The sequence below is a fragment of the Lepisosteus oculatus genome, chromosome 14, assembly GCF_040954835.1.
Source record: "Lepisosteus oculatus isolate fLepOcu1 chromosome 14, fLepOcu1.hap2, whole genome shotgun sequence".
NCBI lineage: Eukaryota > Metazoa > Chordata > Actinopteri > Semionotiformes > Lepisosteidae > Lepisosteus > Lepisosteus oculatus.
Genome location: NC_090709.1, coordinates 17,376,164 through 17,400,353, shown reverse-complemented (window position 1 = coordinate 17,400,353; position 24,190 = coordinate 17,376,164). Strand labels below are relative to the sequence as shown.

The 24,190-nt window shown below is 51.7% G+C and overlaps 1 protein-coding gene, 25 non-coding genes and 7 pseudogenes across 26 annotated transcripts in view; 1 reads left to right on the top strand and 32 right to left on the bottom strand.

The window, feature by feature from the left end:
• Positions 1-24,190, top strand: part of LOC138242792 (zinc finger protein 271-like) — a 781,993-nt gene that overhangs the window by 434,551 nt on the left and 323,252 nt on the right. The window lies entirely within an intron of this gene.
• On the bottom strand, positions 3,496-3,615 carry LOC138218703 (5S ribosomal RNA; annotated as a pseudogene).
• LOC138216235 (5S ribosomal RNA) lies at positions 4,153-4,271 on the bottom strand. The gene has a single exon (XR_011179947.1). It is a non-coding gene; the product is annotated as a 5S ribosomal RNA (ribosomal RNA).
• On the bottom strand, positions 4,807-4,925 carry LOC138245060 (5S ribosomal RNA). Its single transcript, XR_011193676.1, has one exon. It is a non-coding gene; the product is annotated as a 5S ribosomal RNA (ribosomal RNA).
• On the bottom strand, positions 5,463-5,581 carry LOC138218467 (5S ribosomal RNA; annotated as a pseudogene).
• Positions 6,117-6,235, bottom strand: LOC138245126 (5S ribosomal RNA). Its single transcript, XR_011193740.1, has one exon. It is a non-coding gene; the product is annotated as a 5S ribosomal RNA (ribosomal RNA).
• On the bottom strand, positions 6,773-6,891 carry LOC138243952 (5S ribosomal RNA). The gene has a single exon (XR_011192566.1). It is a non-coding gene; the product is annotated as a 5S ribosomal RNA (ribosomal RNA).
• LOC138217279 (5S ribosomal RNA) lies at positions 7,428-7,546 on the bottom strand. The gene has a single exon (XR_011180991.1). It is a non-coding gene; the product is annotated as a 5S ribosomal RNA (ribosomal RNA).
• On the bottom strand, positions 8,080-8,198 carry LOC138217511 (5S ribosomal RNA). The gene has a single exon (XR_011181223.1). It is a non-coding gene; the product is annotated as a 5S ribosomal RNA (ribosomal RNA).
• On the bottom strand, positions 8,736-8,854 carry LOC138243951 (5S ribosomal RNA). The gene has a single exon (XR_011192565.1). It is a non-coding gene; the product is annotated as a 5S ribosomal RNA (ribosomal RNA).
• On the bottom strand, positions 9,392-9,510 carry LOC138243949 (5S ribosomal RNA). Its single transcript, XR_011192563.1, has one exon. It is a non-coding gene; the product is annotated as a 5S ribosomal RNA (ribosomal RNA).
• LOC138243948 (5S ribosomal RNA) lies at positions 10,044-10,162 on the bottom strand. Its single transcript, XR_011192562.1, has one exon. It is a non-coding gene; the product is annotated as a 5S ribosomal RNA (ribosomal RNA).
• LOC138218362 (5S ribosomal RNA) lies at positions 10,700-10,818 on the bottom strand (annotated as a pseudogene).
• LOC138217509 (5S ribosomal RNA) lies at positions 11,352-11,470 on the bottom strand. The gene has a single exon (XR_011181221.1). It is a non-coding gene; the product is annotated as a 5S ribosomal RNA (ribosomal RNA).
• On the bottom strand, positions 12,008-12,126 carry LOC138243947 (5S ribosomal RNA). Its single transcript, XR_011192561.1, has one exon. It is a non-coding gene; the product is annotated as a 5S ribosomal RNA (ribosomal RNA).
• Positions 12,664-12,782, bottom strand: LOC138243946 (5S ribosomal RNA). Its single transcript, XR_011192560.1, has one exon. It is a non-coding gene; the product is annotated as a 5S ribosomal RNA (ribosomal RNA).
• Positions 13,316-13,434, bottom strand: LOC138218521 (5S ribosomal RNA; annotated as a pseudogene).
• On the bottom strand, positions 13,972-14,090 carry LOC138217756 (5S ribosomal RNA; annotated as a pseudogene).
• Positions 14,627-14,745, bottom strand: LOC138245125 (5S ribosomal RNA). The gene has a single exon (XR_011193739.1). It is a non-coding gene; the product is annotated as a 5S ribosomal RNA (ribosomal RNA).
• On the bottom strand, positions 15,283-15,401 carry LOC138216812 (5S ribosomal RNA). The gene has a single exon (XR_011180524.1). It is a non-coding gene; the product is annotated as a 5S ribosomal RNA (ribosomal RNA).
• LOC138219046 (5S ribosomal RNA) lies at positions 15,938-16,056 on the bottom strand. Its single transcript, XR_011181566.1, has one exon. It is a non-coding gene; the product is annotated as a 5S ribosomal RNA (ribosomal RNA).
• On the bottom strand, positions 16,594-16,712 carry LOC138219035 (5S ribosomal RNA). Its single transcript, XR_011181565.1, has one exon. It is a non-coding gene; the product is annotated as a 5S ribosomal RNA (ribosomal RNA).
• On the bottom strand, positions 17,250-17,368 carry LOC138217754 (5S ribosomal RNA; annotated as a pseudogene).
• On the bottom strand, positions 17,905-18,023 carry LOC138245124 (5S ribosomal RNA). The gene has a single exon (XR_011193738.1). It is a non-coding gene; the product is annotated as a 5S ribosomal RNA (ribosomal RNA).
• LOC138216811 (5S ribosomal RNA) lies at positions 18,561-18,679 on the bottom strand. Its single transcript, XR_011180523.1, has one exon. It is a non-coding gene; the product is annotated as a 5S ribosomal RNA (ribosomal RNA).
• LOC138219024 (5S ribosomal RNA) lies at positions 19,216-19,334 on the bottom strand. The gene has a single exon (XR_011181564.1). It is a non-coding gene; the product is annotated as a 5S ribosomal RNA (ribosomal RNA).
• LOC138219012 (5S ribosomal RNA) lies at positions 19,872-19,990 on the bottom strand. Its single transcript, XR_011181562.1, has one exon. It is a non-coding gene; the product is annotated as a 5S ribosomal RNA (ribosomal RNA).
• Positions 20,528-20,646, bottom strand: LOC138243945 (5S ribosomal RNA). Its single transcript, XR_011192559.1, has one exon. It is a non-coding gene; the product is annotated as a 5S ribosomal RNA (ribosomal RNA).
• Positions 21,184-21,302, bottom strand: LOC138244897 (5S ribosomal RNA). Its single transcript, XR_011193512.1, has one exon. It is a non-coding gene; the product is annotated as a 5S ribosomal RNA (ribosomal RNA).
• On the bottom strand, positions 21,840-21,958 carry LOC138217278 (5S ribosomal RNA). Its single transcript, XR_011180990.1, has one exon. It is a non-coding gene; the product is annotated as a 5S ribosomal RNA (ribosomal RNA).
• LOC138217854 (5S ribosomal RNA) lies at positions 22,495-22,613 on the bottom strand (annotated as a pseudogene).
• On the bottom strand, positions 23,151-23,269 carry LOC138243944 (5S ribosomal RNA). The gene has a single exon (XR_011192558.1). It is a non-coding gene; the product is annotated as a 5S ribosomal RNA (ribosomal RNA).
• Positions 23,807-23,925, bottom strand: LOC138217277 (5S ribosomal RNA). Its single transcript, XR_011180989.1, has one exon. It is a non-coding gene; the product is annotated as a 5S ribosomal RNA (ribosomal RNA).

The following is a 24,190-nucleotide window of genomic DNA, read 5'->3' as shown; positions in this document are numbered from 1 at the left end:
GTATCGTGTCCTGGTGATTTCTCCCGTTTCGAACGGAGTTTAATGTCGCGTTTCTACTTTATTAGAGAGAGGCACTGAACTTTGGGGAACGTGACATCCACCCAGTATTACTAGTAGGTTGATAAATATAAATGTTCTTTTTCCCCCCGTATGATACCTCGCGAAATATAACGATGGCCAACTCCTTAAGTCAAAATTTAAACCCTTCTCACGCTACAAGACAGTCCGTCAACATCACCGCGGCCCAAAGCGCGACCTTCGGTATGACGTTGGCGGAAAAGGGGGTAGGGTAAGTACGTCACAGCCGGGGGAAGCCCCTATCACGTGAGAGGGGTGCGGCGGGCGACGAGCCCCCGGGGGCGAAGAGAAGTTGATTTGCGTGGGGTGTGGAAACACTACACGACCGGGCAAGCGAGCCATTTTTTTTTGTTTTGGTTTTTCCAGAACATCAGAACAACCGCAGAGATGACCATCGATCCACCTCCAGACATTTCCTTTTTTGTCCTCTTTGGCCTCCAAAATAAAAAAAAAACTGGGATCCATCGCCAAATTAAAACGTCAACCACTTTTCGGGCTTTCGTGCTGTCCATGATGAAACCGTCATGGTTGTGTAAGCATACGTTACGTCACAGACCGGCGGCGCTCGGACGTGAGGAGTGTCGTTACGTTTTTGAAATGGCACGTCAGACAAGATCTCTGACAAGATCTCCGAAAAACCCAAACCTGTAAGATTCAATTTCAATTCAGTTTTTTTATATAGCGCCTTTCACAACAAGAATGCCCCAAGGCCCCGAACAAAGGAGTTGTTCCACACCCCCACCACCCTCTGTGTACAGTAGAGCCCCCTGTACTGACTGGAGGAGCTCACCCAGCTGTGTCTGGAGAGAAGCCGGGGTATCGGCTTCAACCACAGGGCTGGGCGGCTTGTTCCCCACCCCCATCCCCTTCTGTGTACAGAAGAGCCTCCTGTCCTGACTCCAGTAGGAAATGTCACCTGGAGGCAAAACACCGGCTTCTTTTAACAGATCACCTCGGGAATCGGGAACAACGGAGCTGTGTGCGGCCGTCTGTACGGAGGGGTTCAGCGCGGGGGGGCTCCGGGCTCGGGTCTGGACCCGGGGGGGGGGGGGGGGTGCTGTCTGTGTGGAGTCTGCATGTTCTCCCTGTGTTCTTCGGGTCCAAAGACAGGCTTTTGGGCTAATTGGCTTCTGGGAAAACTGGCCCTGGTGTGTGTGTGTCCTATGATGGAGTGCTGTCCTGTCCAGGGTGTGTGAGTGAATGTGTGTTTGTCATGTGATGGACTGGTTCCTGTCCAGGGTGTGTGAGTGTGTGTGTCTGAGTGTCCTGTGAGGGACTGGTGTCCTATCCAGGTTGTGTGTGTGTGTCCTGTGAGGGACTGGTGTCCTGTTCAGGGTGTGTGAGTGTGTGTGTGTATCCTGTGAGTGACTGGTGTCCTTTCCAGGGTGTGTGAGTGTGTGTGTCCTGTGATGGACTGGTGTCCTATCTAGGGTGTGTGTATGTCCTGTGATGGACTGGTGTCCTGTCCAGGGTGTGTGAGTGAGTGTGTGTGTGTCCTGTGATGGACTGGTGTCCTGTCCAGGGTGTGTGAGTGTGTGTGTCTGTGTGTCCTGTGATGGACAGATGGTACCAAGCCTGGACACCCATGAGACACTGGCTTCCTCAGAAGACTCTCACGGAGGGCACACTGTCCCTAACCCGGGTCCAGAAGAAACTACAGTGATCTATAATTCCTGCGCCTCGGAAGGGTTTATGACGTCTATGTCCGGCGCCCGCGCCCGTGGACTGGCGGTTTGGCGTCGCGCTCCGCAGCTCGAGCTTCGGTGCGAGGCAGGGCGGGAGGGAGCCGATGTGGCCTCGGCGCCATCTTTGCTGGTGAGTCAATTGTGACCGTTGCGGTACAACAAACCATCAATCAAGCTTTTCCCACCCCGTCCAGTATTTCTGTCGCGGCCCACGTCCCTTACAATCGACAAACTATAAAAAAAACAGTAGCCCTTCGCAACATTACACGCCATTTTTTTTATTTTAAACGTCCGCTAGATACGCAGGTGGCTCGATACCTGTCTTATCCTCGCCGGCGTCTTTATACCGGCAAGTGAATTTTATTTGGGGTCCCTCAGAATTGTGACAGAAATGTCAGTGAACCACAATAAAAAACGAAACTTTTTTTTAAAGGCGGTGAATGGATTTTTTGAGTAACCGTGTAGCGACTAACGTAAGGAAAAAAAAGTTGTCTTTCCCTACGAAGACGTTTTGGTACAGGACTTTCTTTAAATATCAGTTGTCCATAGCGTTTTACAAAAAGTTGATGATGATCTTGGAGATAATTGCAAAGGAAAATTGAGATAACTACTAAAACATTACGTGTGAAACGACAGGACAGAACTTTGAACCCACAAAGAAACAAAGGTATTAAATATTGCCTCGTCATGGGGGGTTGATAATTGTAGTAAGTGTTCCTAATTTTCGTAAAGAAATGTATATTATGGGAGTCACACGTGAGATTTAGTGTATATACGTTTCATATTGTGCATATATACGGGGTTAAAAAGTGGAATGAGTATGATTATAAACTCGTGTGTCCTATAATCAGATAATTTTTGAACAAGCTTTGATTAGACAGGTGAAAAACAACATCAGATCCTTTATTTTAATATATTCTCACGTCTGAATATCAGCTTCTCCCCTCTGGCCAACATTTCAGGGCTCCCAGGTGTAGATCCCAAATTGAAACAAATATTAATTTGTTACCCAGTTAAACAGTTAATAGAAGTGAGTGACCAGGGTAAATAAAGGTGGGTCAGTGTAAACTGTTTATTCTGGACCAGACTTCGTCATGTGTGATATGTCATGACTTCTTATATTAAGTTTTATCTTTATATTTAGTTCTACATGTGTAATAGATGCGATGTGTGTCCATAAAAAGGTTTCTCCAGGGGAAAATCAAGTTCGTTTTAAAACCGTGTTTCCTTTTTAGGGTAGGTTTGCATTCCAAGTGTGGGGTTTTTGCCTTTTTGTATTTTTGCTGAGACAAGTTGCCTTTCTTATACGCGGAGGGATCTGCTCGTGAGATGTCCGCTTGGTCCATTTCTGAGCTCAGTATAAGGTGTAGAAAGCATGACTGTCATCATAACCCGCATCTCACCCAGGTGTGGAATAATGTTGTGACTATTGCTTCAGCAATAACATGCTGATTGCATGTTTCTAGATGGGAATAACAGAGATCTCAACTACTGAGGGGCCTTATTAATAAAGTCTCCACAGCCGAAGCGCTGTGTCTCTTTTCAGCTGGCGATAAACCTTTCCTCGATCCTTTGCGGACTTGTTAAACTGTTCATGATCAGAATAAAAAACGCTCACGCTAATACACAAGCACCCGTGTCTCGCCAAAGCTGACAAATAAACAGACGGACAAGCCGCACTGCACGTGTGAACAGGGGAATGAGCGAGCGCGCGGGGATAGGGCGCCTCCTGCGCTTAAAAGCACCTGGTATTCCCAGGCGGTCTCCCATCCAAGTACTAACCAGGCCCATCCCTGTTTAGCTTCCGAGATCAGACGAGATCAGGCGTGCTCAAGGGGGTGTGGCCGTAAGCGAGAGCAAGGCTCGCTGGCACCCTTCTTATTGAGAGGACAGCTCCGTCACCTCTTTTACGACGCTGCTTTTTTTCCCTTGCGTTTTTCTCTTCTTCCCACGTTCTCTCTCTTCACTGCCTTCGTCCCCGCTCTATTTCACTTCAGCCTTTCACTCTTGCTTCCTTCCAATAAGGACGGAGCTGCGGGAGAAAGGGCGCTATAGAGGATCGCTGTGGAGAGCTGCTGCTGTGCTTTGACATCTGAGCTCTGTGGAAAACGATCTCAATACAATTCTGAAAAACGCGACTCTCCGAACGCCAGCCGAACAAGTCTCCACAGCCGAAGCACTGTGTCTCTTTTCAGCTGGCGATAAACCTTTCCTCGATCCTTTACGGACTTGTTAAACTGTTCCTGATCAGAATAAAAAACGCTCACGCTAATACACAAGCACCCGTGTCTCGCCAAAGCTGACAAATAAACAGACGGACAAGCCGCACTGCACGTGTGAACAGGGGAATGAGCGAGCTAGCGGGGATAGGGCGCCTCCTGCACTTAAAAGCTTACAGCACCTGGTATTCCCAGGCGGTCTCCCATCCAAGTACTAACCAGGCCCATCCCTGTTTAGCTTCAGAGATCAGACGAGATCAGGCGTGCTCAAGGGGGTGTGGCCGTAAACAAGAGCAAGGCTCGCTGGCACCCTTCTAATTGAGAGGACAGCTCCGTCACCTCTTTTACGACGCTGCTTTTTTTCCCTTGCGTTTTTCTCTTCTTCCCACGTTCTCTCTCTTCACTGCCTTCGTCCCCGCTCTATTTCACATCAGCCTTTCACTCTTGCTTCCTTCCAATGAGGACGGGGCTGTGGGAGAAAGGGGGCTATAGAGGATCGCTGTGGAGAGCTGCTGCTGTGCTTTGACATCTGAGCTCTGTGGAAAACGATCTCAATACAATTCTGAAAAACGCGACTCTCATAACGCCAGCCGAACAAGTCTCCACAGCCGAAGCGCTGTCTCTTTTCAGCTGGCGATAAACCTTTCCTCGATCCTTTGCGGACTTGTAAAACTGTTCATGATCAGAATAAAAAACGCTCACGCTAATACACAAGCACCCGTGTCTCGCCAAAGCTGACAAATAAACAGACGGACAAGCCGCACTGCACGTGTGAACAGGGGAATGAGCGAGCGAGCGGGGATAGGGCGCCTCCTGCGCTTAAAAGCTTACAGCACCTGGTATTCCCAGGCGGTCTCCCATCCAAGTACTAACCAGGCCCATCCCTGTTTAGCTTCCGAGATCAGACGAGATCAGGCGTGCTCAAGGGGGTGTGGCCGTAAACGAGAGCAAGGCTCGCTGGCACCCTTCTTATTGAGAGGACAGCTCCGTCACCTCTTTTACGACGCTGCTTTTTTTCCCTTGCGTTTTTCTCTTCTTCCCACGTTCTCTCTCTTCACTGCCTTCATCCCCGCTCTATTTCACTTCAGCCTTTCACTCTTGCTTCCTTCCAATGAGGACGGAGCTGCGAGAGAAAGGGCGCTATAGAGGATCGCTGTGGAGAGCTGCTGCTGTGCTTTGACATCTGAGCTCTGTGGAAAACGATCTCAATACAATTCTGAAAAATGCGACTCTCCGAACACCAGCAGAACAAGTCTCCACAGCCGAAGCGCTGTATCTCTTTTCAGCTGGCGATAAACCTTTCCTCGATCCTTTGCGGACTTGTAAAACTGTTCCTGATCAGAATAAAAAACGCTCACGCTAATACACAAGCACCCGTGTCTCGCCAAAGCTGAGAAATAAACAGACGGCCAAGCCGCACTGCACGTGTGAACAGGGGAATGAGCGAGCTAGCGGGGATAGGGCGCCTCCTGCACTTAAAAGCTTACAGCACCTGGTATTCCTAGGCGATCTCCCATCCAAGTACTAACCAGGCCCATCCCTCTTTAGCTTCCGAGATCAGACGAGATCAGGCGTGCTCAAGGGGGTGTGGCCGTAAGCGAGAGCAAGGCTCGCTGGCACCCTTCTTATTGAGAGGACAGCTCCGTCACCTCTTTTACGACGCTGCTTTTTTTCCCTTGCGTTTTTCTCTTCTTCCCACGTTCTCTCTCTTCACTGCCTTCGTCCCCGCTCTATTTCACTTCAACCTTTCACTCTTGCTTCCTTCCAATGAGGACGGAGCTGCGGGAGAAAGGGCGCTATAGAGGATCGCTGTGGAGAGCTGCTGCTGTGCTTTGACATCTGAGCTCTGTGGAAAACGATCTCAATACAATTCTGAAAAACGCGACTCTCCGAACGCCAGCCGAACAAGTCTCCACAGCCGAAGCGCTGTGTCTCTTTTCAGCTGGCGATAAACCTTTCCTCGATCCTTTGCGGACTTGTAAAACTGTTCCTGATCAGAATAAAAAACGCTCACGCTAATACACAAGCACCCGTGTCTCGCCAAAGCTGACAAATAAACAGACGGACAAGCCGCACTGCACGTGTGAACGGGAATGAGCGAGCGAGCGGGGATAGGGCGCCTCCTGCGCTTAAAAGCTTACAGCACCTGGTATTCCCAGGCGGTCTCCCATCCAAGTACTAACCAGGCCCATCCCTGTTTAGCTTCCGAGATCAGACGAGATCAGGCGTGCTCAAGGGGGTGTGGCCATAAGCGAGAGCAAGGCTCGCTGGCACCCTTCTTATTGAGAGGACAGCTCCGTCACCTCTTTTACGATGCTGCTTTTTTTCCCTTGCGTTTTTCTCTTCTTCCCACGTTCTCTCTCTTCACTGCCTTCGTCCCCGCTCTATTTCACTTCAGCCTTTCACTCTTGCTTCCTTCCAATGAGGACGGAGCTGCGGGAGAAAGGGCGCTATAGAGGATCGCTGTGGAGAGCTGCTGCTGTGCTTTGACATCTGAGCTCTGTGGAAAACGATCTCAATACAATTCTGAAAAACGCGACTCTCCGAACGCCAGCCGAACAAGTCTCCACAGCCGAAGCGCTGTGTCTCTTTTCAGCTGGCGATAAACCTTTCCTCGATTCTTTGCGGACTTGTTAAACTGTTCCTGATCAGAATAAAAAACGCTCACGCTAATACACAAGCACCCGTGTCTCGCCAAAGCTGACAAATAAACAGACGGACAAGCCGCACTGCACGTGTGAACAGGGGAATGAGCGAGCGAGCGGGGATAGGGCGCCTCCTGCGCTTAAAAGCTTACAGCACCTGGTATTCCCAGGCGGTCTCCCATCCAAGTACTAACCAGGCCCATCCCTGTTTAGCTTCCGAGATCAGACGAGATCAGGCGTGCTCAAGGGGGTGTGGCCGTAAGCGAGAGCAAGGCTCGCTGGCACCCTTCTTATTGAGAGGACAGCTCCGTCACCTCTTTTACGACGCTGCTTTTTTTCTCTTGCGTTTTTCTCTTCTTCCCACGTTGTCTCTCTTCACTGCCTTCGTCCCTGCTCTATTTCACTTCAGCCTTTCACTCTTGCTTCCTTCCAATGAGGACGGAGCTGCGGGAGAAAGGGGGCTATAGAGGATCGCTGTGGAGAGCTGCTGCTGTGCTTTGACATCTGAGCTCTGTGGAAAACGATCTCAATACAGTTCTGAAAAACGCGACTCTCCGAACGCCAGCCGAACAAGTCTCCACAGCCGAAGCGCTGTGTCTCTTTTCAGCTGGCGATAAACCTTTCTTCGATCCTTTGCGGACTTGTAAAACTGTTCCTGATCAGAATAAAAAACGCTCACGCTAATACACAAGCACCCGCGTCTCGCCAAAGCTGACAAATAAACAGACGGACAAGCCGCACTGCACGTGTGAACAGGGAATGAGCGAGCGAGCGGGGATAGGGCGCCTCCTGCGCTTAAAAGCTTACAGCACCTGGTATTCCCAGGCGGTCTCCCATCCAAGTACTAACCAGGCCCATCCCTGTTTAGCTTCCGAGATCAGACGAGATCAGGCGTGCTCAAGGGGGTGTGGGCGTAAGCGAGCGAAAGGCTCGCTGGCACCCTTCTTATTGAGAGGACAGCTCCGTCACCTCTTTTACGACGCTGCTTTTTTTCCCTTGCGTTTTTCTCTTCTTCCCACGTTCTCTCTCTTCACTGCCTTCGTCCCCGCTCTATTTCACTTCAGCCTTTCACTCTTGCTTCCTTCCAATGAGGACGGAGCTGCGGGAGAAAGGGCGCTATAGAGGATCGCTGTGGAGAGCTGCTGCTGTGCTTTGACATCTGAGCTCTGTGGAAAACGATCTCAATACAATTCTGAAAAACGCGACTCTCCGAACGCCAGCCGAACAAGTCTCCACAGCCGAAGCGCTGTGTCTCTTTTCAGCTGGCGATAAACCTTTCCTCGATCCTTTGCGGACTTGTAAAACTGTTCCTGATCAGAATAAAAAACGCTCACGCTAATACACAAGCACCCGTGTCTCGCCAAAGCTGACAAATAAACAGACGGACAAGCCGCACTGCACGTGTGAACAGGGGAATGAGCGAGCGGGGATAGGGCGCCTCCTGCGCTTAAAAGCTTACAGCACCTGGTATTCCCAGGCGGTCTCCCATCCGAGTAATAACCAGGCCCATCCCTGTTTAGCTTCCGAGATCAGACGAGATCAGGCGTGCTCAAGGGGGTGTGGCCGTAAGCGAGAGCAAGGCTCGCTGGCACCCTTCTTATTGAGAGGACAGCTCCGTCACCTCTTTTACGACGCTGCTTTTTTTCCCTTGCGTTTTTCTCTTCTTCCCACGTTCTCTCTCTTCACTGCCTTCATCCCCGCTCTATTTCACTTCAGCCTTTCACTCTTGCTTCCTTCCAATGAGGACGGAGCTGCGGGAGAAAGGGCGCTATAGAGGATCGCTGTGGAGAGCTGCTGCTGTGCTTTGACATCTGAGCTCTGTTGAAAACGATCTCAATACAATTCTGAAAAACGCGACTCTCCGAACGCCAGCCGAACAAGTCTCCACAGCCGAAGCGCTGTGTCTCTTTTCAGCTGGCGATAAACCTTTCCTCGATCCTTTGCGGACTTGTAAAACTGTTCATGATCAGAATAAAAAACGCTCACGCTAATACACAAGCACCCGCGTCTCGCCAAAGCTGACAAATAAACAGACGGACAAGCCGCACTGCACGTGTGAACAGGGGAATGAGCGAGCGAGCGGGGATAGGGCGCCTCCTGCGCTTAAAAGCTTACAGCACCTGGTATTCCCAGGCGGTCTCCCATCCAAGTACTAACCAGGCCCATCCCTGTTTAGCTTCCGAGATCAGACGAGATCAGGCGTGCTCAAGGGGGTGTGGCCGTAAGCGAGAGCAAGGCTCTCTGGCACCCTTCTTATTGAGAGGACAGCTCCGTCACCTCTTTTACGACGCTGCTCTTTTTCCCTTGCGTTTTTCTCTTCTTCCCACGTTCTCTCTCTTCACTGCCTTCGTCCCCGCTCTATTTCACTTCAGCCTTTCACTCTTGCTTCCTTCCAATGAGGACGGAGCTGCGGGAGAAAGGGCGCTATAGAGGATCGCTGTGGAGAGCTGCTGCTGTGCTTTGACATCTGAGCTCTGTGGAAAACGATCTCAATACAATTCTGAAAAACGCGACTCTCCGAACTCCAGCCGAACAAGTCTCCACAGCCGAAGCGCTGTGTCTCTTTTCAGCTGGCGATAAACCTTTCCTCGATCCTTTGCGGACTTGTAAAACTGTTCCTGATCAGAATAAAAAACGCTCACGCTAATACACAAGCACCCGTGTCTCGCCAAAGCTGACAAATAAACAGACGGACAAGCCGCACTGCACGTGTGAACAGGGGAATGAGCGAGCGAGCGGGGATAGGGCGCCTCCTGCGCTTAAAAGCTTACAGCACCTGGTATTCCCAGGCGGTCTCCCATCCAAGTACTAACCAGGCCCATCCCTGTTTAGCTTCCGAGATCAGACGAGATCAGGCGTGCTCAAGGGGGTGTGGCCGTAAGCGAGAGCAAGGCTGGCTGGCACCCTTCTTATTGAGAGGACAGCTCCGTCACCTCTTTTATGACGCTGCTCTTTTTCCCTTGCGTTTTTCTCTTCTTCCCACGTTCTCTCTCTTCACTGCCTTCGTCCCCGCTCTATTTCACTTCAGCCTTTCACTCTTGCTTCCTTCCAATGAGGACGGAGCTGCGGGAGAAAGGGCGCTATAGAGGATCGCTGTGGAGAGCTGCTGCTGTGCTTTGACATCTGAGCTCTGTGGAAAACGATCTCAATACAGTTCTGAAAAACGCGACTCTCCGAACGCCAGCCGAACAAGTCTCCACAGCCGAAGCGCTGTGTCTCTTTTCAGCTGGCGATAAACCTTTCTTCGATCCTTTGCGGACTTATAAAACTGTTCCTGATCAGAATAAAAAACGCTCACGCTAATACACAAGCAACCGCGTCTCGCCAAAGCTGACAAATAAACAGACGGACAAGCCGCACTGCACGTGTGAACAGGGGAATGAGCGAGCGGGGATAGGGCGCCTCCTGCGCTTAAAAGCTTACAGCACCTGGTATTCCCAGGCGGTCTCCCATCCAAGTACTAACCAGGCCCATCCCTGTTTAGCTTCCGAGATCAGACGAGATCAGGCGTGCTCAAGGGGGTGTGGCCGTAAGCAAGAGCAAGGCTCGCTGGCACCCTTCTTATTGAGAGGACAGCTCCGTCACCTCTTTTACGACGCTGCTCTTTTTCCCTTGCGTTTTTCTCTTCTTCCCACGTTCTCTCTCTTCACTGCCTTCGTCCCCGCTCTATTTCACTTCAGCCTTTCACTCTTGCTTCCTTCCAATGAGGACGGAGCTGCGGGAGAAAGGGCTCTATAGAGGATCGCTGTGGAGAGCTGCTGCTGTGCTTTGACATCTGAGCTCTGAGGAAACCGATCTCAATACAATTCTGAAAAACGCGACTCTCCGAACGCCAGCCGAACAAGTCTCCCCAGCCGAAGCGCTGTGTCTTTTTTCAGCTGGCGATAAACCTTTCCTCGATCATTTGCGGACTTGTTAAACTGTTCCTGATCAGAATAAAAAACGCTCACGCTAATACACAAGCACCCGTGTCTCGCCAAAGCTGACAAATAAACAGACGGACAAGCCGCACTGCACGTGTGAACAGGGGAATGAGCCAGCGAGCGGGGATAGGGCGCCTCCTGCGCTTAAGAGCTTACAGCACCTCGTACTCCCAGGCGGTCTCCCATCCAAGTACTAACCAGGCCCATCCCTGTTTAGCTTCCAAGATCAGACGAGATCAGGCGTGCTCAAGGGGGTGTGGCCGTAAGCGAGAGCAAGGCTCGCTGGCACCCTTCTTATTGAGAGGACAGCTCCGTCACCTCTTTTACGACGCTGCTCTTTTTCCCTTGCGTTTTTCTCTTCTTCCCACGTTCTCTCTCTTCACTGCCATCGTCCCCGCTCTATTTCACTTCAGCCTTTCACTCTTGCTTCCTTCCAATGAGGACGGAGCTGCGGGAGAAAGGGCGCTATAGAGGATCGCTGTGGAGAGCTGCTGCTGTGCTTTGACATCTGAGCTCTGTGGAAAACGATCTCAATACAATTCTGAAAAACGCGACTCTCCGAACGCCAGCCGAACAAGTCTCCACAGCCGAAGCGCTGTGTCTCTTTTCAGCTGGCGATAAACCTTTCCTCGATCCTTTGCGGACTTGTTAAACTGTTCCTGATCAGAATAAAAAACGCTCACGCTAATACACAAGCACCCGTGTCTCGCCAAAGCTGACAAATAAACAGACGGACAAGCCGCACTGCACGTGTGAACAGGGGAATGAGCGAGCGGGGATAGGGCGCCTCCTGCGCTTAAAAGCTTACAGCACCTGGTATTCCCAGGCGGTCTCCCATCCGAGTAATAACCAGGCCCATCCCTGTTTAGCTTCCGAGATCAGACGAGATCAGGCGTGCTCAAGGGGGTGTGGCCGTAAGCGAGAGCAAGGCTCGCTGGCACCCTTCTTTTTGAGAGGACAGCTCCGTCACCTCTTTTACGACGCTGCTTTTTTTCCCTTGCGTTTTTCTCTTCTTCCCACGTTCTCTCTCTTCACTGCCTTCATCCCCGCTCTATTTCACTTCAGCCTTTCACTCTTGCTTCCTTCCAATGAGGACGGAGCTGCGGGAGAAAGGGCGCTATAGAGGATCGCTGTGGAGAGCTGCTGCTGTGCTTTGACATCTGAGCTCTGTTGAAAACGATCTCAATACAATTCTGAAAAACGCGACTCTCCGAACGCCAGCCGAACAAGTCTCCACAGCCGAAGCGCTGTGTCTCTTTTCAGCTGGCGATAAACCTTTCCTCGATCCTTTGCGGACTTGTAAAACTGTTCATGATCAGAATAAAAAACGCTCACGCTAATACACAAGCACCCGCGTCTCGCCAAAGCTGACAAATAAACAGACGGACAAGCCGCACTGCACGTGTGAACAGGGGAATGAGCGAGCGAGCGGGGATAGGGCGCCTCCTGCGCTTAAAAGCTTACAGCACCTGGTATTCCCAGGCGGTCTCCCATCCAAGTACTAACCAGGCCCATCCCTGTTTAGCTTCCGAGATCAGACGAGATCAGGCGTGCTCAAGGGGGTGTGGCCGTAAGCGAGAGCAAGGCTCGCTGGCACCCTTCTTATTGAGAGGACAGCTCCGTCACCTCTTTTACGACGCTGCTCTTTTTCCCTTGCGTTTTTCTCTTCTTCCCACGTTCTCTCTCTTCACTGCCTTCGTCCCCGCTCTATTTCACTTCAGCCTTTCACTCTTGCTTCCTTCCAATGAGGACGGAGCTGCGGGAGAAAGGGCGCTATAGAGGATCGCTGTGGAGAGCTGCTGCTGTGCTTTGACATCTGAGCTCTGTGGAAAACGATCTCAATACAATTCTGAAAAACGCGACTCTCCGAACTCCAGCCGAACAAGTCTCCACAGCCGAAGCGCTGTGTCTCTTTTCAGCTGGCGATAAACCTTTCCTCGATCCTTTGCGGACTTGTAAAACTGTTCCTGATCAGAATAAAAAACGCTCACGCTAATACACAAGCACCCGTGTCTCGCCAAAGCTGACAAATAAACAGACGGACAAGCCGCACTGCACGTGTGAACAGGGGAATGAGCGAGCGAGCGGGGATAGGGCGCCTCCTGCGCTTAAAAGCTTACAGCACCTGGTATTCCCAGGCGGTCTCCCATCCAAGTACTAACCAGGCCCATCCCTGTTTAGCTTCCGAGATCAGACGAGATCAGGCGTGCTCAAGGGGGTGTGGCCGTAAGCGAGAGCAAGGCTGGCTGGCACCCTTCTTATTGAGAGGACAGCTCCGTCACCTCTTTTATGACGCTGCTCTTTTTCCCTTGCGTTTTTCTCTTCTTCCCACGTTCTCTCTCTTCACTGCCTTCGTCCCCGCTCTATTTCACTTCAGCCTTTCACTCTTGCTTCCTTCCAATGAGGACGGAGCTGCGGGAGAAAGGGCGCTATAGAGGATCGCTGTGGAGAGCTGCTGCTGTGCTTTGACATCTGAGCTCTGTGGAAAACGATCTCAATACAGTTCTGAAAAACGCGACTCTCCGAACGCCAGCCGAACAAGTCTCCACAGCCGAAGCGCTGTGTCTCTTTTCAGCTGGCGATAAACCTTTCTTCGATCCTTTGCGGACTTATAAAACTGTTCCTGATCAGAATAAAAAACGCTCACGCTAATACACAAGCAACCGCGTCTCGCCAAAGCTGACAAATAAACAGACGGACAAGCCGCACTGCACGTGTGAACAGGGGAATGAGCGAGCGGGGATAGGGCGCCTCCTGCGCTTAAAAGCTTACAGCACCTCGTACTCCCAGACGGTCTCCCATCCAAGTACTAACCAGGCCCATCCCTGTTTAGCTTCCAAGATCAGACGAGATCAGGCGTGCTCAAGGGGGTGTGGCCGTAAGCGAGAGCAAGGCTCGCTGGCACCCTTCTTATTGAGAGGACAGCTCCGTCACCTCTTTTACGACGCTGCTCTTTTTCCCTTGCGTTTTTCTCTTCTTCCCACGTTCTCTCTCTTCACTGCCATCGTCCCCGCTCTATTTCACTTCAGCCTTTCACTCTTGCTTCCTTCCAATGAGGACGGAGCTGCGGGAGAAAGGGCGCTATAGAGGATCGCTGTGGAGAGCTGCTGCTGTGCTTTGACATCTGAGCTCTGTGGAAAACGATCTCAATACAATTCTGAAAAACGCGACTCTCCGAACGCCAGCCGAACAAGTCTCCACAGCCGAAGCGCTGTGTCTCTTTTCAGCTGGCGATAAACCTTTCCTCGATCCTTTGCGGACTTGTTAAACTGTTCCTGATCAGAATAAAAAACGCTCACGCTAATACACAAGCACCCGTGTCTCGCCAAAGCTGACAAATAAACAGACGGACAAGCCGCACTGCACGTGTGAACAGGGGAATGAGCGAGCGAGCGGGGATAGGGCGCCTCCTGCGCTTAAAAGCTTACAGCACCTGGTATTCCCAGGCGGTCTCCCATCCAAGTACTAACCAGGCCCATCTCTGTTTAGCTTCCGAGATCAGACGAGATCAGGAGTGCTCAAAGGTGTGTGGCCGTAAGCAAGAGCAAGGCTCGCTGGCACCCTTCTTATTGAGAAGACAGCTCCGTCACCTCTTTTACGACGCTGCTTTTTTCCCTTGCGTTTTTCTCTTCTTCCCACGTTCTCTCTCTTCACTGCCTTCGTCCCCGCTCTATTTCACTTCAGCCTTTCACTCTTGCTTCCTTCCAATGAGGACGGAGCTGCGGGAGAAAGGGCGCTATAGAGGATCGCTGTGGAGAGCTGCTGCTGTGCTTTGACATCTGAGCTCTGTGGAAAACGATCTCAATACAATTCTGAAAAACGCGACTCTCCGAACGCCAGCCGAACAAGTCTCCACAGCCGAAGCGCTGTGTCTCTTTTCAGCTGGCGATAAACCTTTCCTCGATCCTTTGCGGACTTGTTAAACTGTTCCTGATCAGAATAAAAAACGCTCACGCTAATACACAAGCACCCGTGTCTCGCCAAAGCTGACAAATAAACAGACGGACAAGCCGCACTGCACGTGTGAACAGGGGAATGAGCGAGCGAGCGGGGATAGGGCGCCTCCTGCGCTTAAAAGCTTACAGCACCTGGTATTCCCAGGCGGTCTCCCATCCAAGTACTAACCAGGCCCATCCCTGTTTAGCTTCCGAGATCAGACGAGATCAGGCGTGCTCAAGGGGGTGTGGCCATAAGCGAGAGCAAGGCTCGCTGGCACCCTTCTTATTGAGAGGACAGCTCCGTCACCTCTTTTACGACGCTGCTTTTTTTCCCTTGCGTTTTTCTCTTCTTCCCACGTTCTCTCTCTTCACTGCCTTCGTCCCCGCTCTATTTCACTTCAGCCTTTCACTCTTGCTTCCTTCCAATGAGGACGGAGCTGCGGGAGAAAGGGCGCTATAGAGGATCGCTGTGGAGAGCTGCTGCTGTGCTTTGACATCTGAGCTTTGTGGAAAACGATCTCAATACAATTCTGAAAAACGCGACTCTCCGAACGCCAGCCGAACAAGTCTCCACAGCCGAAGCGCTGTGTCTCTTTTCAGCTGGCGATAAACCTTTCCTCGATCCTTTGCGGACTTGTTAAACTGTTCCTGATCAGAATAAAAAACGCTCACGCTAATACACAAGCACCCGTGTCTCGCCAAAGCTGACAAATAAACAGACGGACAAGCTGCACTGCACGTGTGAACAGGGGAATGAGCGAGCGAGCGGGGATAGGGCGCCTCCTGCGCTTAAAAGCTTACAGCACCTGGTATTCCCAGGCGGTCTCCCATCCAAGTACTAACCAGGCCCATCCCTGTTTAGCTTCCGAGATCAGATGAGATCAGGCGTGCTCAAGGGGGTGTGGCCGGAAGCGAGAGCAAGGCTCGCTGGCACCCTTCTTATTGAGAGGACAGCTCCGTCACCTCTTTTACGACGCTGCTTTTTTCCCTTGCGTTTTTCTCTTCTTTCCACGTTCTCTCTCTTCACTGCCTTCGTCCCCGCTCTATTTCACTTCAGCCTTTCACTCTTGCTTCCTTCCAATGAGGACGGAGCTGCGGGAGAAAGGGCGCTATAGAGGATCGCTGTGGAGAGCTGCTGCTGTGCTTTGACATCTGAGTTCTGTGGAAAACGATCTCAATACAATTCTGAAAAACGCGACTCTCCGAACGCCAGCCGAACAAGTCTCCACAGCCGAAGCGCTGTGTCTCTTTTCAGCTGGCGATAAACCTTTCTTCGATCCTTTGCGGACTTGTAAAACTGTTCCTGATCAGAATAAAAAACGCTCACGCTAATACACAAGCACCCGTGTCTCGCCAAAGCTGACAAATAAACAGACGGACAAGCCGCACTGCACGTGTGAACAGGGGAATGAGCGAGCGAGCGGGGATAGGGCGCCTCCTTCGCTTAAAAGCTTACAGCACCTGGCATTCCCAGGCGGTCTCCCATCCAAGTACTAACCAGGCCCATCCCTGTTTAGCTTCCGAGATCAGACGAGATCAGGTGTGCTCAAGGGGGTGTGGCCGTAAGCGAGAGCAAGGCTCGCTGGCACCCTTCTTATTGAGAGGACAGCTCCGTCACCTCTTTTACGACGCTGCTTTTTTTCCCTTGCGTTTTTCTCTTCTTCCCACATTCTCTCTCTTCACTGCCTTCGTCCCCGCTCTATTTCACTTCAGCCTTTCACTCTTGCTTCCTTCCAATGAGGACGGAGCTGCGGGAGAAAGGGCGCTATAGAGGATCGCTGTGGAGAGCTGCTGCTGTGCTTTGACATCTGAGCTCTGTGGAAAACGATCTCAATACAATTCTGAAAAACGCGACTCTCCGAACGCCAGCCGAACAAGTCTCCACAGCCGAAGCGCTGTGTCTCTTTTCAGCTGGCGATAAACCTTTCTTCGATCCTTTGCGGACTTGTAAAACTGTTCCTGATCAGAATAAAAAACGCTCACGCTAATACACAAGCACCCGTGTCTCGCCAAAGCTGACAAATAAACAGACGGACAAGCCGCACTGCACGTGTGAACAGGGGAATAAGCGAGCGAGCGGGGATAGGGCGCCTCCTTCGCTTAAAAGCTTACAGCACCTGGCATTCCCAGGCGGTCTCCCATCCAAGTACTAACCAGGCCCATCCCTGTTTAGCTTCCGAGATCAGACGAGATCAGGTGTGCTCAAGGGGGTGTGGCCGTAAGCGAGAGCAAGGCTCGCTGGCACCCTTCTTATTGAGAGGACAGCTCCGTCACCTCTTTTACGACGCTGCTTTTTTTCCCTTGCGTTTTTCTCTTCTTCCCACGTTCTCTCTCTTCACTGCCATCGTCCCCGCTCTATTTCACTTCAGCCTTTCACTCTTGCTTCCTTCCAATGAGGACGGAGCTGCGGGAGAAAGGGCGCTATAGAGGATCGCTGTGGAGAGCTGCTGCTGTGCTTTGACATCTGAGCTCTGTGGAAAACGATCTCAATACAATTCTGAAAAACGCGACTCTCCGAACGCCAGCCGAACAAGTCTCCACAGCCGAAGCGCTGTGTCTCTTTTCAGCTGGCGATAAACCTTTCCTCGATCCTTTGCGGACTTGTTAAACTGTTCCTGATCAGAATAAAAAACGCTCACGCTAATACACAAGCACCCGTGTCTCGCCAAAGCTGACAAATAAACAGACGGACAAGCCGCACTGCACGTGTGAACAGGGGAATGAGCGAGCGAGCGGGGATAGGGCGCCTCCTGCGCTTAAAAGCTTACAGCACCTGGTATTCCCAGGCGGTCTCCCATCCAAGTACTAACCAGGCCCATCTCTGTTTAGCTTCCGAGATCAGACGAGATCAGGAGTGCTCAAAGGTGTGTGGCCGTAAGCAAGAGCAAGGCTCGCTGGCACCCTTCTTATTGAGAAGACAGCTCCGTCACCTCTTTTACGACGCTGCTTTTTTCCCTTGCGTTTTTCTCTTCTTCCCACGTTCTCTCTCTTCACTGCCTTCGTCCCCGCTCTATTTCACTTCAGCCTTTCACTCTTGCTTCCTTCCAATGAGGACGGAGCTGCGGGAGAAAGGGCGCTATAGAGGATCGCTGTGGAGAGCTGCTGCTGTGCTTTGACATCTGAGCTCTGTGGAAAACGATCTCAATACAATTCTGAAAAACGCGACTCTCCGAACGCCAGCCGAACAAGTCTCCACAGCCGAAGCGCTGTGTCTCTTTTCAGCTGGCGATAAACCTTTCCTCGATCCTTTGCGGACTTGTTAAACTGTTCCTGATCAGAATAAAAAACGCTCACGCTAATACACAAGCACCCGTGTCTCGCCAAAGCTGACAAATAAACAGACGGACAAGCCGCACTGCACGTGTGAACAGGGGAATGAGCGAGCGAGCGGGGATAGGGCGCCTCCTGCGCTTAAAAGCTTACAGCACCTGGTATTCCCAGGCGGTCTCCCATCCAAGTACTAACCAGGCCCATCCCTGTTTAGCTTCCGAGATCAGACGAGATCAGGCGTGCTCAAGGGGGTGTGGCCATAAGCGAGAGCAAGGCTCGCTGGCACCCTTCTTATTGAGAGGACAGCTCCGTCACCTCTTTTACGACGCTGCTTTTTTTCCCTTGCGTTTTTCTCTTCTTCCCACGTTCTCTCTCTTCACTGCCTTCGTCCCCGCTCTATTTCACTTCAGCCTTTCACTCTTGCTTCCTTCCAATGAGGACGGAGCTGCGGGAGAAAGGGCGCTATAGAGGATCGCTGTGGAGAGCTGCTGCTGTGCTTTGACATCTGAGCTTTGTGGAAAACGATCTCAATACAATTCTGAAAAACGCGACTCTCCGAACGCCAGCCGAACAAGTCTCCACAGCCGAAGCGCTGTGTCTCTTTTCAGCTGGCGATAAACCTTTCCTCGATCCTTTGCGGACTTGTTAAACTGTTCCTGATCAGAATAAAAAACGCTCACGCTAATACACAAGCACCCGTGTCTCGCCAAAGCTGACAAATAAACAGACGGACAAGCTGCACTGCACGTGTGAACAGGGGAATGAGCGAGCGAGCGGGGATAGGGCGCCTCCTGCGCTTAAAAGCTTACAGCACCTGGTATTCCCAGGCGGTCTCCCATCCAAGTACTAACCAGGCCCATCCCTGTTTAGCTTCCGAGATCAGATGAGATCAGGCGTGCTCAAGGGGGTGTGGCCGGAAGCGAGAGCAAGGCTCGCTGGCACCCTTCTTATTGAGAGGACAGCTCCGTCACCTCTTTTACGACGCTGCTTTTTTCCCTTGCGTTTTTCTCTTCTTTCCACGTTCTCTCTCTTCACTGCCTTCGTCCCCGCTCTATTTCACTTCAGCCTTTCACTCTTGCTTCCTTCCAATGAGGACGGAGCTGCGGGAGAAAGGGCGCTATAGAGGATCGCTGTGGAGAGCTGCTGCTGTGCTTTGACATCTGAGTTCTGTGGAAAACGATCTCAATACAATTCTGAAAAACGCGACTCTCCGAACGCCAGCCGAACAAGTCTCCACAGCCGAAGCGCTGTGTCTCTTTTCAGCTGGCGATAAACCTTTCTTCGATCCTTTGCGGACTTGTAAAACTCTTCCTGATCAGAATAAAAAACGCTCACGCTAATACACAAGCACCCGTGTCTCGCCAAAGCTGACAAATAAACAGACGGACAAGCCGCACTGCACGTGTGAACAGGGGAATGAGCGAGCGAGCGGGGATAGGGCGCCTCCTTCGCTTAAAAGCTTACAGCACCTGGCATTCCCAGGCGGTCTCCCATCCAAGTACTAACCAGGCCCATCCCTGTTTAGCTTCCGAGATCAGACGAGATCAGGTGTGCTCAAGGGGGTGTGGCCGTAAGCGAGAGCAAGGCTCGCTGGCACCCTTCTTATTGAGAGGACAGCTCCGTCACCTCTTTTACGACGCTGCTTTTTTTCCCTTGCGTTTTTCTCTTCTTCCCACATTCTCTCTCTTCACTGCCTTCGTCCCCGCTCTATTTCACTTCAGCCTTTCACTCTTGCTTCCTTCCAATGAGGACGGAGCTGCGGGAGAAAGGGCGCTATAGAGGATCGCTGTGGAGAGCTGCTGCTGTGCTTTGACATCTGAGCTCTGTGGAAAACGATCTCAATACAATTCTGAAAAACGCGACTCTCCGAACGCCAGCCGAACAAGTCTCCACAGCCGAAGCGCTGTGTCTCTTTTCAGCTGGCGATAAACCTTTCTTCGATCCTTTGCGGACTTGTAAAACTGTTCCTGATCAGAATAAAAAACGCTCACGCTAATACACAAGCACCCGTGTCTCGCCAAAGCTGACAAATAAACAGACGGACAAGCCGCACTGCACGTGTGAACAGGGGAATAAGCGAGCGAGCGGGGATAGGGCGCCTCCTTCGCTTAAAAGCTTACAGCACCTGGCATTCCCAGGCGGTCTCCCATCCAAGTACTAACCAGGCCCATCCCTGTTTAGCTTCCGAGATCAGACGAGATCAGGTGTGCTCAAGGGGGTGTGGCCGTAAGCGAGAGCAAGGCTCGCTGGCACCCTTCTTATTGAGAGGACAGCTCCGTCACCTCTTTTACGACGCTGCTTTTTTTCCCTTGCGTTTTTCTCTTCTTCCCACGTTCTCTCTCTTCACTGCCTTCGTCCCCGCTCTATTTCACTTCAGTCTTTCACTCTTGCTTCCTTCCAATGAGGACGGAGCTGCGGGAGAAAGGGCGCTATAGAGGATCGCTGTGGAGAGCTGCTGCTGTGCTTTGACATCTGAGCTCTGTGGAAAACGATCTCAATACAATTCTGAAAAACGCGACTCTCCGAACGCCAGCCGAACAAGTCTCCACAGCCGAAGCGCTGTGTCTCTTTTCAGCTGGCGATAAACCTTTCCTCGATACTTTGCGGACTTGTAAAACTGTTCCTGATCAGAATAAAAAACGCTCACGCTAATACACAAGCACCCGTGTCTCGCCAAAGCTGACAAATAAACAGACGGACAAGCCGCACTGCACGTGTGAACAGGGGAATGAGCGAGCGAGCGGGGATAGGGCGCCTCCTGCGCTTAAAAGCTTACAGCACCTGGTATTCCCAGGCGGTCTCCCATCCAAGTACTAACCAGGCCCATCCCTGTTTAGCTTCCGAGATCAGACGAGATCAGGCGTGCTCAAGGGGGTGTGGCCGTAAGCGAGAGCAAGGCTCGCTGGCACCCTTCTTATTGAGAGGACAGCTCCGTCACCTCTTTTACGACGCTGCTTTTTTTCCCTTGCGTTTTTCTCTTCTTCCCACGTTCTCTCTCTTCACTGCCTTCGTCCCCGCTCTATTTCACTTCAGCCTTTCACTCTTGCTTCCTTCCAATGAGGACGGAGGTGCGGGAGAAAGGGCGCTATAGAGGATCGCTGTGGAGAGCTGCTGCTGTGCTTTGACATCTGAGTTCTGTGGAAAACGATCTCAATACAATTCTGAAAAACGCGACTCTCCGAACGCCAGCCGAACAAGTCTCCACAGCCGAAGCGCTGTGTCTCTTTTCAGCTGGCGATAAACCTTTCTTCGATCCTTTGCGGACTTGTAAAACTGTTCCTGATCAGAATAAAAAACGCTCACGCTAATACACAAGCACCCGTGTCTCGCCAAAGCTGACAAATAAACAGACGGACAAGCCGCACTGCACGTGTGAACAGGGGAATGAGCGAGCGAGCGGGGATAGGGCGCCTCCTGCGCTTAAAAGCTTACAGCACCTGGTATTCCCAGGCGGTCTCCCATCCAAGTACTAACCAGGCCCATCCCTGTTTAGCTTCCGAGATCAGACGAGATCAGGTGTGCTCAAGGGGGTGTGGCCGTAAGCGAGAGCAAGGCTCGCTGGCACCCTTCTTATTGAGAGGACAGCTCCGTCACCTCTTTTAGGACGCTGCTTTTTTTCCCTTGCGTTTTTCTCTTCTTCCCACGTTCTCTCTCTTCACTGCCTTCGTCCCCGCTCTATTTCACTTCAGCCTTTCACTCTTGCTTCCTTCCAATGAGGACGGAGCTGCGGGAGAAAGGGCGCTATAGAGGATCGCTGTGGAGAGCTGCTGCTGTGCTTTGACATCTGAGCTCTGTGGAAAACGATCTCAATACAATTCTGAAAAACGCGACTCTCCGAACGCCAGCCGAACAAGTCTCCACAGCCGAAGCGCTGTGTCTCTTTTCAGCTGGCGATAAACCTTTCCTCGATACTTTGCGGACTTGTAAAACTGTTCCTGATCAGAATAAAAAACGCTCACGCTAATACACAAGCACCCGTGTCTCGCCAAAGCTGACAAATAAACACACGGACAAGCCGCACTGCACGTGTGAACAGGGGAATGAGCGAGCGAGCGGGGATAGGGCGCCTCCTGCGCTTAAAAGCTTACAGCACCTGGTATTCCCAGGCGGTCTCCCATCCAAGTACTAACCAGGCCCATCCCTGTTTAGCTTCCGAGATCAGACGAGATCAGGCGTGCTCAAGGGGGTGTGGGCGTAAGCGAGAGCAAGGCTCGCTGGCACCCTTCTTATTGAGAGGACAGCTCCGTCACCTCTTTTACGACGCTGCTTTTTTCCCTTGCGTTTTTCTCTTCTTTCCACGTTCTCTCTCTTCACTGCCTTCGTCCCCGCTCTATTTCACTTCAGCCTTTCACTCTTGCTTCCTTCCAATGAGGACGGAGCTGCGGGAGAAAGGGCGCTATAGAGGATCGCTGTGGAGAGCTGCTGCTGTGCTTTGACATCTGAGCTCTGTGGAAAACGATCTCAATACAATTCTGAAAAACGCGACTCTCCGAACGCCAGCCGAACAAGTCTCCACAGCCGAAGCGCTGTGTCTCTTTTCAGCTGGCGATAAACCTTTCCTCGATCCTTTGCGGACTTGTAAAACTGTTCCTGATCAGAATAAAAAACGCTCACGCTAATACACAAGCACCCGTGTCTCACCAAAGCTGACAAATAAACAGACGGACAAGCCGCACTGCACGTGTGAACAGGGGAATGAGCGAGCGAGCGGGGATAGGGCGCCTCCTGCGCTTAAAAGCTTACAGCACCTGGTACTCCCAGGCGGTCTCCCATCCAAGTACTAACCAAGCCCCTCCCTGTTTAGCTTCCGAGATCAGACGAGATCAGGCGTGCTCAAGGGGGTGTGGCCATAAGCGAGAGCAAGGCTCGCTGGCACCCTTCTTATTGAGAGGACAGCTCCGTCACCTCTTTTACGACGCTGCTTTTTTTCCCTTGCGTTTTTCTCTTCTTCCCACGTTCTCTCTCTTCACTGCCTTTGTCCCCGCTCTATTTCACTTCAGCCTTTCACTCTTGCTTCCTTCCAATGAGGACGGAGCTGCGGGAGAAAGGGCGCTATAGAGGATCGCTGTGGAGAGCTGCTGCTGTGCTTTGACATCTGAGCTCTGTGGAAAACGATCTCAATACAATTCTGAAAAACGCGACTCTCCGAACGCCAGCCGAACAAGTCTCCACAGCCGAAGCGCTTTGTCTCTTTTCAGCTGGCGATAAACCTTTCCTCGATCCTTTGCGGACTTGTAAAACTGTTCCTGATCAGAATAAAAAACGCTCACGCTAATACACAAGCACCCGTGTCTCGCCAAAGCTGACAAATAAACAGACGGACAAGCCGCACTGCACGTGAGAACAGGGGAATGAGCGAGCGAGCGGGGATAGGGCGCCACCTGCGCTTAAAAGCTTACAGCACCTGGTATTCCCAGGCGGTCTCCCATCCAAGTACTAACCAGGCCCATCCCTGTTTAGCTTCCGAGATCAGACGAGATCAGGCGTGCTCAAGGGGGTGTGGCCGTAAGCAAGAGCAAGGCTCGCTGGCACCCTTCTTATTGAGAGGACAGCTCCGTCACCTCTTTTACGACGCTGCTTTTTTTCCCTTGCGTTTTTCTCTTCTTCCCACGTTCTCTCTCTTCACTGCCTTCGTCCCCGCTCTATTTCACTTCAGCCTTTCACTCTTGCTTCCTTCCAATGAGGACGGAGCTGCGGGAGAAAGGGCGCTATAGAGGATCGTTGTGGAGAGCTGCTGCTGTGCTTTGACATCTGAGCTCTGTGGAAAACGATATCAATACAATTCTGAAAAACGCGACTCTCCGAACGCCAGCCGAACAAGTCTCCACAGCCGAAGCGCTGTGTCTCTTTTCAGCTGGCGATAAACCTTTCCTCGATCCTTTGCGGACTTGTTAAACTGTTCCTGATCAGAATAAAAAACGCTCACGCTAATACACAAGCACCCGTGTCTCGCCAAAGCTGACAAATAAACAGACGGACAAGCCGCACTGCACGTGTGAACAGGGGAATGAGCGAGCGAGCGGGGATAGGGCGCCTCCTGCGCTTAAAAGCTTACAGCACCTGGTATTCCCAGGCGGTCTCCCATCCAAGTACTAACCAGGCCCATCCCTGTTTAGCTTCCGAGATCAGACGAGATCAGGCGTGCTCAAGGGGGTGTGGGCGTAAGCGAGAGCAAGGCTCGCTGGCACCCTTCTTATTGAGAGGACCGCTCCGTCACCTCTTTTACGACGCTGCTTTTTTTCCCTTGCGTTTTTCTCTTCTTCCCACGTTCTCTCTCTTCACTGCCTTCGTCCCCGCTCTATTTCACTTCAGCCTTTCACTCTTGCTTCCTTCCAATGAGGACGGAGCTGCGGGAGAAAGGGGGCTATAGAGGATCGCTGTGGAGAGCTGCTGCTGTGCTTTGACATCTGAGCTCTGTGGAAAACGATCTCA